Source organism: Hordeum vulgare, chromosome 1H, assembly GCF_904849725.1.
Source record: "Hordeum vulgare subsp. vulgare chromosome 1H, MorexV3_pseudomolecules_assembly, whole genome shotgun sequence".
NCBI classification, from domain to species: Eukaryota; Viridiplantae; Streptophyta; class Magnoliopsida; order Poales; family Poaceae; genus Hordeum; species Hordeum vulgare.
This window is the reverse complement of record NC_058518.1, coordinates 8,390,511-8,404,023: the sequence shown is the minus strand read 5'-3', so window position 1 is coordinate 8,404,023 and position 13,513 is coordinate 8,390,511.

The following is a 13,513-nucleotide window of genomic DNA, read 5'->3' as shown; positions in this document are numbered from 1 at the left end:
TATCCCGTAGTTTCCATTAGGACCCCGCTGCCACGGGAGGGATGGACAATAGATGTCATGCAAGTTCTTTTCCCTAAGCACGTATGACTACATATGGAATACATGCCTACATTAGATTGACGAACTGGAGCTAGTCACTTATCTCTCCGTGTTATAACTGTTACATGATGAATAGCATCCGGCATAATCATCCATCACCGATCTAATGCCTATGAGTCTTTTCCTACTGGTCCTTGCTATGTTACTTTGTTGCTACTGCTGTCACTGCTGCTACTGCTACTCTGTTGCTACTGTTGTTACTTTCCTACTACTGGTTACTGTTGCTACTGCTGCTATCATACTACCTTGCTACTGATACTTTGCTGCAAATACTAAATCTTTCAGGTGTGGTTGAATTGACAACTCAACTGCTAATACTTGAGAATATTCTTTGGCTTCCCCTTGAGTCGCATCAATAAATTTGGGTTGAATAATTTACCCTTGAAAACTATTGTGATCCCCTATACTTGTGGGTTATCAAGACCTTTTTCTGGCGCCGTTGCTGGGGAAGCACGGCTATATTCTCTGAGTCACTTGGGATTTACGTCTGCTGGTCACTATGAGGAATCCGATAGATCCAAGAACTAAAGTATTTCCCTCAACTAGAGGACAGGTAAGGAACTACCATCCAGCTCTGCACTTGATTCACCTTCAGTTATGAGTAAGTTTGCGACACCACCTCCTGCTAGAAATCTTGATATGTCGCTTGTGCTTGATGATACTGCTTTGCCTGATGATGCTATGCTTGATACTGCTTTGCCACTAGATGCCCTTGATGCACAAATTGCTAGAGTTGCTGCTACATGTGATGATCCTTCTGAAACTGCTCATACTATTGAAGTAGAACCTGCTATTTTGCGTGTTAGAACTAGCTCTCCTAGACATGAATTCCCTGATATGCCTGGGTGTTATGTTATGGAGGGAGAGATAGTTGAGGACTTTCTTGCTTGTAAGGATAGCTATGATGTTGATAAATTATTGCTCAAGTGGAAAGGAAAATCTCTGAACGCTAGGATGAAATATGACCCGAAGTTTGCTACTTCGCCTATCTTTGTGACCGATAAGGATTATGAATTCTCTGTCGACCCTGAGCTAATCACTCTGGTCGAATCTGATCCTTTTCACGGTTATGAGTCTGAAACGGTTGTAGCCGATCTTACCAAACTGCACGATATAACCACCCTATTCACTAGTGAGGAAAAGATCTGCCACTACTATATCATCAAGTTATGTCCTTTCTCGCTAAAGGATGATGCTAAGACTTGGTTCACTTCTCTTGCTCCTGGTTGTGTGCGTAGCCCGAGGATATGGTCTACTACTTCTCTGAAAAATATTTCCCTGTCCATAAGAAGCAAGTTGCCTTGCAGGAAATATACAACTTTGCTCAAGCTGAAGAAGAGAGTCTCCCACAAGCTTGGCGGAGGCTCGTCCAGCTACTGAATGCCTTGCCTGATCACCCTCTTGAGAAGAATGAAATACTTGATATCTTCTATAATGGACTTACAGATGCTTCCAAAGACCACCTAGATAGTTGTGCTGGTTGTGTTTTTAGGGAACGAACTGTAGAACAATCTGAGATCCTATTGAATAACATCTTGTGCAATGAGAATGCTTGGACTATTCCCGAACCACCTCCTAAGCCAACTCCGAAGAAAAGAGGTATTCTATTCCTCGGTCCTAAAGATATGCAAGAAGCTAAGAAATCTATGCGAGAGAAAGGCATTAAATCTGAAGATGTCAAAAATCTACCACCTATCGAAGAGATCCATGGTCTTGATAACCCGATACAGGTAGTAGAACTAAATTCATTGCGTAGGTTTGATGAGAGTGATATTCCTTTTGATAAACCTGCTAGCCTATACCTGGATGAATTTGATAACTTTGTTGCCAAACAACAGAGTTTCAATGATTATGTTAGCAGACAATTGGAACAGAATGCTCGTATGCTTAGTCATTTAAGTGCTTGTGTGGACAGAAACGTCAATGATCTTAAGCTTCTGAGTAAACATGCCTCTATGGTTACTACTCAAGTAGAACAAGTACTTAAGTCTCAGAACGACTTGCCCAATGAGTTGAATGACAATTCTGTCAGAGTCATTACTAGAGGCGGTAGAATGACTCGGGAACCTTTGTATCCTGAGGGTCATCCAAAGACAATTGAACAATATTCTCAAGGAGTTAGCACTAATGCACCTAGTCATCCTAGAAAGAAGAATAAGATGATAGGAACTTGCACGCTAGCAACCCAGATGCTCTTACCCCTGAGAGTCCAAACAATGTCTCTGTCTCTGTTGCCGAAACACAATCTGGTGATGAACATGAGCCTAATGATAATATCAATACTGATGTTCATGATGATGCTCAGCCTAGCAATGATAAGGATGTGGAGATTGAACCTCTTGATCTTGATAACTCACAGCCTAAGAATAAGAGATACGATAAGAATGAATTCGCTGCTAGGAAGCATGGTAAAGAAAGGGAACCATGGGTTCAGAAACCCATGCCCTTTCCTCCCAAACCATCAAAGAAAAAGGATGATGAGGATTTTGAGCGATTTGTTGAAATGATCAGTCTTGTCTTTCTGCAAATTTGTTTGACAGATATGCTCAAAATGTCTCCGTATGCTAAGTACATGAAGGATATTATGACTAATAAGAGGAGGATACCTGAGGTTGGTATTTCCACCATGCTTGCTAATTATACCTTCAAGGGTGGAACTCCTAAGAAACTAGGTGATCCCGGTGTGCCCACTATACCTTGCTCCATTAAAGGCAACTACGTGAGAACTGATTTATGCGACCTTGGAGCCGGTGTTAGTGTTATGCCTCTCTCTCTTTATCGTAGACTTGAACTGGATAAGTTGACACCCACTGAAATCTCTCTGCAAATGGCCAACAAATCAACTGCTTTCCCTATCGGCATTTGCGAGGATGTGCCTGTTGTGGTTGCTAATGTCACTATCTTAACAGACTTTGTTATTCTGGATATTCCTGAGGACGATGTTATGGCGGTCATCCTCGGAAGACCCTTTCTAAACACTGCAGGAGATGTTATAGATTGCAACAAAGGTAATGTCAATGGTAATGAGCATACGGTGTACTTTCCAATGAAACAATATCGAGTACATTGCATCAATGCTATCGAAAAAACTTCATCGATTCTTATTGGGAGCTTTGAATGCCCTATTCCTCATGTTAAGATGAAGTATGATTTGCTTGTTGGGGAGATACACATCCCCATTCAGGTAACCTAGTGACTATTCGAAAATTCTCCGTTCTCTTTTGCGATTCGAAAAAGTTTGTCAAGGAGACTTGATCAACCTCATCGACGGATTTGTTTCGATGACCATGAGATGGATGAATCGAGGAGTCACAAACCTCTGTTCCAAGCTTTCACCTTCGGTTGTTTAGAAGAAAAATGATAGATTTAGTTTAGTTTTCCCTGTTTTTTGTCTTAGCGTCCCGTAGAAAAGTACCCCGAAAATAAAAGTTCTCTGAATGCCATGAAAATCAAGTATGATTTTTTCTGGAATATTCGAAAAATACTTAGACGAAGAGCTAGTCTGGGGGCTGCACCAGTGGGCCACAAGCCCTTGAGGCGCGGGCACCCCCCTGGCCGCGCCTACCAGGCTTGTGGGGCCCACGTGCACCCCCTCCACTTATTCTAGCTCCCATCTGCTTCTCCTACCTCCAGAAAAAATCGTTTCACAGCTCAAACCCGTGTTCTTGCTCTTCTTGATGGGATTTTCGATCTCCTTGCTCAAAGCACTATTCTCCGAACTGTTTTGGGGAAATTACTCCTTGGTAAGTGACTCCTCCATTGGTCCAATTAGGTTTTGCTCTAGTGCCTTATACTTCGCGTATTTTTGCTGCCTTGGTGACCATGCTCTTGAGCTTTGCATGCTAATTTTAGCTGCTCCCAAGTAGTTTTGATGCGTAATATGGCTTCTAGGCACTTGTTGGAGTGGTTGCTACAAGTTTAGTTGAGCCTTGTTCACTTTTCCTTAGTGTCACTGAAAATTTCAGAAAAGGAAGATGTTTAGGAGAAACTATCATGGTGATTCCTCAAGCAAGAGAGGTCCCCGTCTCGCGATTCGGGAGCCCGATCCTTACCAACCGAGGAACGCACAAGTACAACCATGTGAATGGCCTTCTGATAAATTCATGATTGAGGCAGGTTTCAAAGACGAGTTTGATACACTTGTTCACAACGTCGGACTCGAAGAATTCATCTCCGATAAATGTGAACAGTATGTTGCTCTCACTGCCTCTTTTGTTCGTAGATTCAAATTTTCAGTTGGTCGTGATACATCTGTACTGTTTGATCTCTATGACAAATCGTATACCATGGATTTAGAGGATTTCAATAGAGTTTGCAAGATACCTATTTGGGGTAGTCTCAATGATCCTCCTAAATCTTCGGTTAGAGATTTTTCTCTCGTATAACTGTTGGAGAAACTAGATATATTACACAGGCTACCATGGGGAGCATTCATTTTCCTGCCTTGCATTACTTTGCCCTCTTCATAGGCAGATGCATTAATGGCAAGATTGAGCATTGTCACCTCTGCGCACCCGGCCTTAGTATTCTTAAGAGCATAGTAACGGGTGATAGAAGTTTCAACATGGGAGCTATAATAGCAAGGAGGTTGAATAATAATTCTAATGAAGGGGATTTCTTTGGTGGGATCTATGCCACTCGCATAGCAAATTTTCTTGGAGTACCCATCCGCGAAGGAGATCCCCCGCTCCATACAGCTTTCCTTGACCGCGTCGCTTTGACACGCTACCAGTTCCTTGAGAGGGATGATGAATCCCTCCTATATCGTTTAATATTTAACCGGCAGCTTGTTTTCCATATTACCCTTCCTGCTCCTGCCTTCTTTGACTTTCAGGTAAAATGGAGATATTACATAACCAAAGGAGAGGCAGAGGAGTATGAGAGGGAGGCAAAGGCTGCTCGTCTCCATGAGGCAGCTATTCAGGCAGTGGCTGCAGCGCTCCCGTACAACCCCATTATGATTTTGGGTATCGCCCAGACCATCCTTGGGAGTAGACCAACTTAGGCCAAAAGCCTAAGCTTGGGGGAGTACGTGTTTCTCACCGACTTTATATTCTTGCTTATGCTTTCACTTTGTTTGTCGGTGTTCACACTTTGCCACTGTATCATCCATGCTAGTTTATTTTCTTTTTCTCGTTTTCTTTTCGTGTGTCTGTCTAGTTTGAGAAAACCCAAAAAGATTTTCTTTTTATTCTTTTGCTTGTTGGGGACTTTCCCGTGTAAATAGTTTTCTTTTTCTTTGGGTCAAGGTAGAAGACCATGGTTACAATGTTTAGTGGCTCTCGCTTGCATATATGTTTGTGTGTTAAAGAGCCATATTACTATGGCTTCTCCTTTGTGTTTGCCTGCAGATTCCATCTTAGTCCAATGCACGAGCACGCTTATTATCGTTCACATCGTTCGGTCGTGCAAGTGAAAGGCAATAAGGACGATATATGATGAAGTGACTGAGCCTGGAAAAGCTGGATGAACTCGATCTATTTTGTTTTTGTAAATATGACTAGCTCATCGATCCTGATTCAGCTTTGTTGTGAGAGAAACATGTTTGCAATGACAACCTAGAGATCATAGTTGCTGATGCCATGCTTACTTAGCTGGGAGCTTATAATGGTTTGTCTTGGATGCCCACATGAATTTTGAGATGACTATGATGTAGTATGATAGGATGGTATCCTCCTTTGAATGATTCAAGTGGCTTGACTTGGCACATGTTTACGCATGTAGTTGAAACAAAATCAACATAGCCTCTATGATATTCATGTTCATGGTGATTTATGTCCTACTCATGCTTGCACTCAATGTTGGTTAATCTCAATGCATTTTGATGACTGTTGTCGCTCTCTAGTTGGTCGCTTCCCAGTCTTTTGCTAGCCTTCACTTGTACTAAGCGAGAATACTGCTTGTGCATCCACTTCCATAAACCCAAATTTGTTCCATATAAGTCCACCATAACTACCTATATGCGGTATCTACCTGCTGTTCCAAGTAAATTTGCATGTGCCACTCTCTAAACCTTCAAGAAATAATCTGTTTTGCATGCCCGAACCGCTCATGTGGTGACAAGGGGCTATCAGTATCTTCCATGCTAGGCGTGTTATCCTCGATATGTGTTTATTCACTATCATTCACGAGAAAGGGGCCGGTAATTGGAATGCCCAGTTCCATGCTCAAATCGAAAAGATAATTGCAAACAAAACTCCTCCTCGATTGATGTTGGTATGGATGGCACCCGAGGATTCGGCTAGTCATGGAGTGTGATTGATTGGTGGTGGGGGAGTCAAAACTTTACTTTTCTGTTTGGGAACCGCCTATAGCATGTGTAGCGTGGAAGATGGTGAAAACTCTTGGTCATTGCGTTGACAATGAAAGCATGCCACCCAAAATTATTATCTCTGTTTTCAAAGCTTGAGATCTGGCACCTCTGCAAATCAATGCTTCCCTCTGCAAAGGGCCTGTCTATTTATGTTCCTGTTGAGTCATCCTCTTCTTATAAAAGCACCAATTAGAGAGCACCTCTGTCATTTTTATTCTTTGCTTTTAACTATGTTGAGTATGACTGTGACTAGATCTTCTTTGCCTTGAACTACAATGTTTAGTTAGCCTTTGGTCTTTGAAGGTGCTCTGCATTTATGTTTTGCGGTCTCAGAAAGAGCTAGCGAGATACCATCTGTTCGTACTGCTTCATGTTGTTTTGATTGAAGTGTTGACGTTTGAGACTTATTATTATTTGCTTGCTAGTTGATTATGCCATTGATATGAGTTTACCGTGAGACCTAGATGTCATTTTCTTATGTGGTTAGCTTGTGATCTTGCTGAAATTCTGGTTATGAGTTAGACATAGTTGCAACAACAAGATCAAACAGAGTTTGTAAAAGTTTTTCTTTTGTCTCTTTCAGTTTGTCAACTGAATTGCTTGAGGACAAGCAAGGCTTTAAGCTTGGGGAGTTGATATGTCTCCGTCGTATCTACTTTTCCGAACTCTTTTGCCCTTGTTTTGGACTCTAATTTGCATGATTTGAATGGAACTAACCCGGACTAACGTTGTTTTCAGAAGAATTGCCATGGTGTTGTTTTTGCGCAAAAATAAAAGTTCTCAGAATGACCTGAAAATTTACGGAGAATTTTTGTGGAATTTATGAAAAATACTGGCGCAGGAATCAACGGAGGAAGTGGAGCTGTGAGCCCACAAGCCCACCAGGCGCGGGGCCCCCTGGCCGCGCCTGGCAAGCTTGTGGGGCCCACAAAACTCCACCGCCTCCAAATCCAACTCTATTTAGTCCGTCTCGCCCGGAAAAAAATCGAGGAGAAGAGTTCATCGTGTTTTACGATACGGAGGCGCCGCCACCTCCTGTTCATCTGGAGGGCAGATCTGGAGTCCGTTCTGGGCTCCGGAGAGGGGAGATCGTCGCCATCATCATCACCAACCTCCTTCATCGCCAATTCCATGATGATCTTCACCGTTCGTGAGTAATATCATCGTAGGCTTGCTGGACGGTGATGGGTTGGATGAGATCTATCATGTAATAGAGTTAGTTTTGACGGGGATTGATCCCTAGTATACACTATGTTTTGAGATTGATGTTGCTACTACTTTGCCATGCTTAATGCTTGTAACTAGGGCCGGAGTGCCATGATTTCAGATCTGAACCTATTATGTTGTTGCTAATATATGTGTGTTCTTGATCCTATCTTGCAAGTTGAAGTCACCTACTATGTGTTATGACCCGGCAACCCCGGAGTGACAATAGCTGGAACCACTCCCGGAGATGACCATAGTATGAGGAGTTCATGTGTTCAACAAGTGTTAATGCGTTGGTCCGGTTCTTTATTAAAAGGAGAACCTTAATATCCCGTAGTTTCCATTAGGACCCCGCTGCCACGGGAGAGATGGACAATAGATGTCATGCAAGTTCTTTTCCCTAAGCACGTCTGACTACATACGGAATACATGCCTACATTAGATTGACGAACTGGAGCTAGTCACTTATCTCTCCGTGTTATAACTGTTACATGATGAATAGCATCTGGCATAATCATCCATCACGGATCCAATGCCTACGAGTCTTTTCCTACTGGTCCTTGCTACGTTACTTTGCTGCTACTGCTGTCACTGCTGCTACTATTACTCTGCTACTGCTACTATGTTGCTACTGCTGTTACTTTGCTGCAGATACTAAATCTTTCAGGTGTGGTTGAATTGAAAACTCAACTACTAATACTTGAGAATATTCTTTGGCTTCCCCTTGAGTCGACTCAATAAATTTGGGTTGAATACTCTACCCTCGGAAACTGTTGTGATCCCCTATACTTGTGGGTTATCACTCCCGGACTCTGTTTTCTTGCGGAGTACTCCTTCTGGTCGAAAAAAAATCATTATATATTCTCCCGAAAGGTCTGACCCTCGTATCACGCAATTTTCCTCTGTTTTCGTTTCGAGCTTGTTTCTGCTGTAGATCTAGATCGCTATGACGACTCCAAAAGCTCTGAAGTACAAGATCTTCGAGAAGATCATCAATCCCTACCTCGCGGGAGTGCTGCAACACCCTCAATCTATCGAGATGTGTGAGGGGATGCTGCACATCCGTGATGTTGAGGGGCCCAAGAAGACCGGAAGCATGGAGGCGAGGCTCGAAGCAATGGAGCAACAAGTCTTCAAGTGCCAAGGGATGGTGGAGCGTGGACTCAACGCCAACCACATGATGATCACGGAGTTCACCAACAAGCACAAGATCGATGCCAATGACATCGGGAAGCACCTCTCCAGGCTCTATGACAGAATTGATCACCTCCAAGCCTAGATCTATGACCTACAGAACCAAAACTATGAGTATGAGTATAGATTTAAATCAATATGGTTGGCTGCACATTTGAGGATTCCGGAGACTCGGTCATCTTTTCATGATGGAGCACCTATGCCTTGGAAGACGGAGGATCAAACCCAGGTTGCAACAACTCCACCACCATCACCTCCAAAGGAAGACAACTAAGCACGGGTATGGGCAATCCCCTTGGCTTGTGCCAAGCTTGGGGGAGTTGCCCCGGTATCGTATCACCATCACATCTTTTGCCTTTACCTTTTCTTAGTTCGTTCCTTTTTGGTTTTATCTTTCTATAGTAGAATAAAGTTCTTAGTGTTTTAGGCTTGAGTTTTGCTTTGTGTCACCCCCGATGTATTCGAGCTCGTGAGCCATATAATAAAGAGTGTCTTAGTTAAGGGCCTTGCTTCATGCCATGATCTGAAAGAAGAGAATGATAATAGAACAAAAGCATGAAAGATCATGTAATGATCTTATGGGAAGTGATGGCTTCACATATAAAAAGAATGATGATTGAAACTTGTTGAGGGAGGACAAACATAGACCTTGGTCATTGTTAGAATTAATAGGAAGTAATAAAGAAGGAGTAATAGGAAGTAATAAAGAAGGAGAGGTTCACATATAAATATATCATCTTTGACACTATCTATGATTGTGAACACTCATTAAACTATTACATGATTAGAAGTAGATGTTGGACAAGGAAGATAACATAACGAATTATGCTTGCTTGGTTCCTAACAATGATTATATGACTAGAGATCCCTTAGCATGTGACGATTGCTTCCACCCCATATCAGCCAAAACTCCCGCACCAAGTAGAGATACTACTTGTGCATCCATAAACCTTCAACCTAGTTTTACCTTGAGAGTCCACGATACCTACCTATGTATTGAATAAGATCCCTCAAGTAAGTTGTCATCGGTGCAAGCAATAAAAATTGCTCCCTAAATATGTATGATCTATTAGTGTGTGGAAAATAAGCTTTGTACGAACCTGTGATGAGGAAGACATAAAAGCGACAGACTGCATAATAAAGTTCTTTATCACAGGAGGCAATATAAAGTGATGTTCCTTCACACTAAGAGGTCGCACATCCAAACCTCAAAAGCGCATGACAACCTCTGCTTCCCTCTGCGAAGGGCCTATCTTGTACCTTTACTTTTTGCCCTTGAAAGAGTCATGGTGATCTACACCAATTCCTTATTTCGCCTTTATCTTGGCTAACGTCATATGCTAGGGAAAGATCTATATTCATATGCCAACTTGGAAGTAAGTACTCATGAATTATTATTGTTTACATTACCCTTGAGGTAAGTAGTTGGGAGGCGAAACTATAAGCCCCTATCTTTCTCTGTGTCCAACTGAAACTTTGATCTCATGAGTACCACGTGAGTTTTAGCAATTGTAAGAGACGAAAAGATGATTGAGTATGTGGATTTGCTTTACAAGCTCTTATTTGACTCCTTCCGATGTTATGATAAATTGCAATTGCTTCAATGACTAAAGGCTATTGGTTGTTAATTCTCAATAAGGTTCTTGATCCATACTTCACTTTGTGAAAGAATTCTCACTTTAGCATGAGAGATTATATGATGTTATTGCTGTTCTGACTATGATCATGATGCATGCATGTCTGTATCTTGTTTTGTCGACACCTCTCTCTCTAAACATGTGGGCATATTTATTGATCTCGGCTTTCGCTTGAGGACAAGCGGGGTCTAAGCTTGGGGGAGTTGATACGTCCATTTTGCATCATGCTTTCAAGTTGATATTTATCGCTTTATGGGCTGTTATTACACTTCACTGTAAAATACTTATGCCTTTTCTCTCTTATTTTGCAAGGTTTACATGAAGAGGGAGAATGCCAGCAGTTGGAATTCTGGCCTGAAAAAGGAGCAAGTTTGAGATACCTATTCTACGCAACTCCAAAAGCCGTGAAAATCAACGAGGATTTATTTTGTAATTTATAAAAAATACTAGGCCGAAGAAGTACTAGAGGGGAGCCAGCAGGAGGCCACAAGCCTGCTAGGCACGGCCTACCCCCCCTAGCCGCGCCTAGGGGGCTTGTGGGCTACCTGTTGGCCCTCTGGCCTCCCTCCTTTGCTATAAGGAGGGTTTTGTTCCAGAAAAAATCAGGAGGAGGCTTTCGAGAGGAATCGCCGCCGCCACGACGAGGAACTTAAGCAGAACCAATCTAGAGCTCCGGCAGGGTCGTCCTGCCGGGGAAACTTCCCTCACGGGGGGGGGGGGAAATCGTCGCCATCGTCATCACCAACACTCCTCTCATCGGAGGGGACTCATCACCATCAACATCTTCATCAGCACCATCTCATCTCCAAACCCTATTTCATCTCTTGTAACCAATCTTTGTCTCGCGACTCCGATTGGTACCTCTAAGGTTGCTAGTAGTGTTAATTACTCTTTGTAGTTGATGCTAGTTGGATTACTCGGTGGAAGATTATATGTTTAGACCCTTGATGCTATTCGATACCTCTCTGGTCATGAATATTATTATGCTTTGTGAGTAGTTACTTTTGTTCCTGAGGACATGGGATAAGTCATGCTATAAGTAGGCATGTGAATTTGGTATTCGTTCAATATTTTGATGTGTTGTATGTTGTTTTTCCTCTAGTGGTGTTATGTGAACGTCGACTACATAACACTTCACCATTATTTGGGCCTAGAGGAAGGCATTGGGAAGTAGTAAGTAGATGATGGGCTGCTAGAGTGACAGAAGCTTAAACCCTAGTTTATGCGTTGTTTCGTAAGGGGCTGATTTGGATCCACTGGTTTAATGCTATGGTTAGAATTTGTCTTAATTCTTCTTTCGTAGTTGCGGATGCTTGCGAGAGGGGTTAATCATAAGTGGGAGGGTTGTCCAAGTAAGGGCAGCACCCAAGCACCGGTCCACCCACATATCAAACTATCAAAGTAGGGAACGCAAATCATATGAACATGATGAAAACTAGCTTGACAGAAATTCCTATGTGTCCTCGGGAGCGCTTTACCTCCTATAAGAGTTTGTCCAGGCTTGTCCCTTGCTACAAAAGGGATTGGGAGACTTTGCTGCACCATTGTTACTTTTGTTACTTGCTACTTGCTGCGAATCATCTTACCACACAACTACTTGTTACCGATAATTTCAGTGCTTGCAGAGATTACCTTGCTGAAAACCACTTGTCAGATCCTTCTGCTCCTCGTTGGGTTCGACACTCTTACTTATCGAAAGGACTACGATAGATCCCCTACACTTGTGGGTCATCAACGTTCGGTGAACTTTCGGGTCCGATTACGGGGACCTCGTTTGGACCGAACGTTATTACTCAATGATTTTGGGTCACGAGGCGATCTGAACGTCCCGCGAACTTCGTGGACCGGTTATGGGGACCTCATCAAAACTTGCAGAGTTTATACATTCTGGCCAGTTTTGTATGCTATTACTCACTGTGTGTGGGTCCAGGGGCGCTACAAACGTTTGGGGAACTCCTAGGTATGGTTACTGGGACCTCGTCAAAACTCACAAAATTTATACATTCTTGCCAGTTTTGTATGCTATTACTCATTTTGGGGTCCCGGGGCAATCTGAACGTTCTACGAACTCTGGGACCGGTTACGGGGAACTCGTCAAAACTCATAGATTTGCTCCATTCTGGCAAGTTTTGTATGCTATTACTCACTGAATTTGGGTCCCGAGGGGATACGAACGTTCCGCGAACTCCAGGGACCGGTTATGGGGACCTCGTCAAAACTCGCAGATTTGGACCATTCTGGCAAGTTTTCCATGCTATAAATGAGTGATTTTGGGTCATGTGGCGATACGAACGTTCAGGAAACTTTAGGGTCCGATTACGGGGACCTCATCAAAACTCGCATATTTTATACATTTTGGCCAGTTTTGTATGCTATTACTCAATGATTTTGGGTCCCGGGGTGATTCGAACGTTCCGCGAACTCTGGGAACCGATTACGAGGACCTCGTCAAAACTCGCGGATTTGGTTCATTCTAGCTAGTTTTTTATGCTATTACTCACTGATTTTGGGTCCCAGGGAGATACGAACGTCCGGGAAACTAAGGAGAGTGGTTATGGGGACCTCATCAAAACTCGCAGGTTTGGTTAATTTTGGCCAGTTTTCCATGCTATTACTCACTGATTTTGGGTCCTGGGCAAATACGAACGTTCGGGGAACTTTGGGATCAGTTATGGGACCTCATCAAAACTCGCGGATTTTATACATTCTAATGACTTTTATATTCTATTACTCACTCATTTTGGGTCCCGGGGCGATACGGACGTTCCGCAAACTCAGGGACCGGTTATGGGGACCTCATCAAAACTCGCAGAGTTTATACATTCTAGCCAGTTTTGTATGCCATTAGTAAGTGTGTTTGCGTCCCGGGGCGCTAGAAACGTTTGGAGAACTCCTGGGTCTGGTTACGGGGACCTCGTCAATACTCACAGAACATTGGAGAAGGCAAGAAATCATTGGGAAGCTTTCGTGAACTTCAAGGAATCGGAACTAGCTCAGGAACGGTCGAGAAAAAACAATATTACTGCCGCGAAAAAGAAGTGGCAGCATAAGCTGGGGCCAGGTG